Source organism: Glossina fuscipes, unplaced genomic scaffold, assembly GCF_014805625.2.
Source record: "Glossina fuscipes isolate IAEA_lab_2018 unplaced genomic scaffold, Yale_Gfus_2 3, whole genome shotgun sequence".
Lineage (NCBI taxonomy): Eukaryota > Metazoa > Arthropoda > Insecta > Diptera > Glossinidae > Glossina > Glossina fuscipes.
The window spans coordinates 4,009,650-4,012,261 of record NW_023998417.1 but is presented as its reverse complement, the minus strand read 5'-3'; the positions used below and the strand labels follow the sequence as shown (position 1 = coordinate 4,012,261).

At 27.7% G+C, this 2,612-nt stretch overlaps 1 long non-coding RNA gene across 1 annotated transcript in view; it reads left to right on the top strand.

The window, feature by feature from the left end:
* Positions 1 to 1,318: 1,318 nt before the first annotated feature.
* LOC119634527 overlaps positions 1,319 to 2,612 on the top strand; it is a 29,001-nt gene continuing 27,707 nt past the window's right edge. The window contains exon 1 of the long non-coding RNA XR_005246964.1: positions 1,319 to 2,167. This is a non-coding gene — a long non-coding RNA (uncharacterized LOC119634527). The remainder of the gene's footprint in view (positions 2,168 to 2,612) is intronic.

Sequence of the window (2,612 nt, the reverse complement as noted above, 5' to 3'; positions counted from 1 at the left end):
AATTACTTAAATAACAGCAAAGCCATCATATATCATTGTTATATCGAATATTTCAAGAATTATTCCGGGATTACTTCGTTTTTTATTATTGGAGATGGAGATGGAGATGGTTTGCGGTATATGGTACGTTAAATTGGTAAAGATGTACGTAAAAGGAAGAAACGGCTTAAGATGCACCAACTTTTTATTAAGCTTGTCTGTCTTTCTGTCTTTTTGTCCGTCTGTCCGTCTATATATTGTGCTGTTGAACCTACGGATTGCAATTTTTGAGATGGTATGTTGAATTTTTGTACTCAACATGTTTTGACTCCAGGATCACAATGATTTGGATCAGATCAGGTCTTCAAAATAGTCGCTCATATAACGCCTCAAGCCAAAATGTCTCGAGTAGAGTAAGAGTATTTCGCTATTATAAGTTTATGTGAACAATTTTGTAGAGTAGGATGAGCCATTTGCTTCTAATTTTTCTTCAACATACGCCTTTCTTCCAAATATTACATAGTGAATATAGGATCATAACAGAAATTAATCCTATCGAATTTGTATCATGTAGCTCTAGTTTGTGTAAGAATGTGTGCTTTGTAAATGAGTTTATTAAATTTAAAATATGAATAAAATATGGTAGATGAAGTGACGACACGATTCTATTAATTTACTTTTTGCATTAATATTAGTTTTAGATACTTGAAAATTATTTGTCCGGATCACTGTTTTACCAAAAAGAATATCAATGGTTTCATTAAAAATTTTCAGTTCCACGGTAAACTATTTCATTTCGTTTCCTTTGTTACAAATACTATCTACTATTTTTTTATACCTTATACCTATATATTGTATATTCCGATGTTTGTGTTCGCATAGATCAAAAACTGAAACAATTTTTAAAAGAAAAAATTCTTGATATAGAGAAGTCCGGTCAGCCCAGTAGGCAGTTAAAAAAAAAAGGAAAAAAAAATAATACAAAATATTAAATTCATTTTAATTCATCTATAAAAGCTCCATAATTTCATCATAATATCAAATTTTGTGCCTTCGAAGAAGAATTTAAGCAAAAATGAATAAGAATTTCATGCATTTGCATTATATTTTATGGAGTCTCTAGTCTAAAATATTTCAAAACACGAAAAAATAATAAAAAAAAATTTATTTGCATTTATATTGAAAAGCATTTTACAGATAAAACTTGTATAGCTCGCATTTCTTCGCATCCATTTCAAATAAAGAGATGAAAAGTAAAAGCAAAAAATTCTTAGTTTTGTCATTTTACTAAAATTCTATTATGTAAATAAAAGCAAGCTCTACCGTATTATCACTTTTTAAATTATTCGAGTGTTACGAACTCAGCGACAAAATAAATGTAACAAAAATTCAAATTCAAATAAGTTTTAATAAGTATTCCTTAATCATTTAGTGATAACAATATTTCTCTGATTGCATATCGAAGAAAAGGTAGAGAAACATATACATATGCATACATACATATATGCATATAAACGTACTTATACACACACATATATATGTAGGGAGAGAGAGAGACAGAGAGAGAGAGAGAGAGAGAGAGAAAGAATGAAAGATGGAGCGAGTAAATAATTTCCAATAAATAAATTGTGAACAAAACTTGAGAGAGAGAGAGAGAGAGAGCGAGAGAGAGAGCTCTAGAAATGTACTTTAGTCTCTCTTTGCCTGTTTTTTTTTTTTTTTTAGTTCTCCCGTTTAAGCTCTCACTTATACACGAAAGCCTTTTTTCTACGCATACATGGCGTATTTTTCGACTGTTTTAGATACAACTGTATTTAACCTAAATCTGCTCGTTTGCAGTCTTAGATTGTGTTAAGTAATAATACGTATAGGGGCGAAATAGCCAGTCAGCTAGGCAAGCAAAGCAAGATAGTCAGTCATTTAGTCCGTTACGTTGTCATTTACTATAAAAATATTCTCCACTTTATACAATATACTCAGAGATTCATATACATATGCACACACTAGCACAGATATCTCTGTTAAGCAGCTAATAAATGCAACAAAAAAAAAAAAAAAAAAACATATTTGATTGTATTGGCTGCTTATTCGTCATAGTTGAAAATATTCTCAGTTCAGTTGTGTTTTTACATTGAAACCATCTATATCTATACTACGCTACCTTAAATTAATTCATTCATATAATAAAGTATAAAAATTACTAAAGAAAATAATATAAATATACATATATAAATATATATATAAATATATATATATATATATATATATATACATGTATATATATTTATTATATGCCTATTTATGTATTATAGATAGAATATACAAAAAAAAAAAACAAAATTCCCTGGCACGCAAATGCTTTAGATTCACTCTATCAACATTAAATAATCTAAAGCATTCTAATCTTAAAAAAACAAAAAAAAAAAAAAAAATAAAAAAGAATAAAAAAATAAAAAATTAAAAAAAAAAAATCAAAATAAAAAAAAAACATGTATATAAAAATATAAAATATATGTAAAGATAACAACAATATGAAGAATTGTGGTTATGGTCGTTCGTTTATATAGTGTCAAATATATATAATATATGCATTAGGCAGACTTCGTAACACGTATATAAAAGCACTCGCTCAC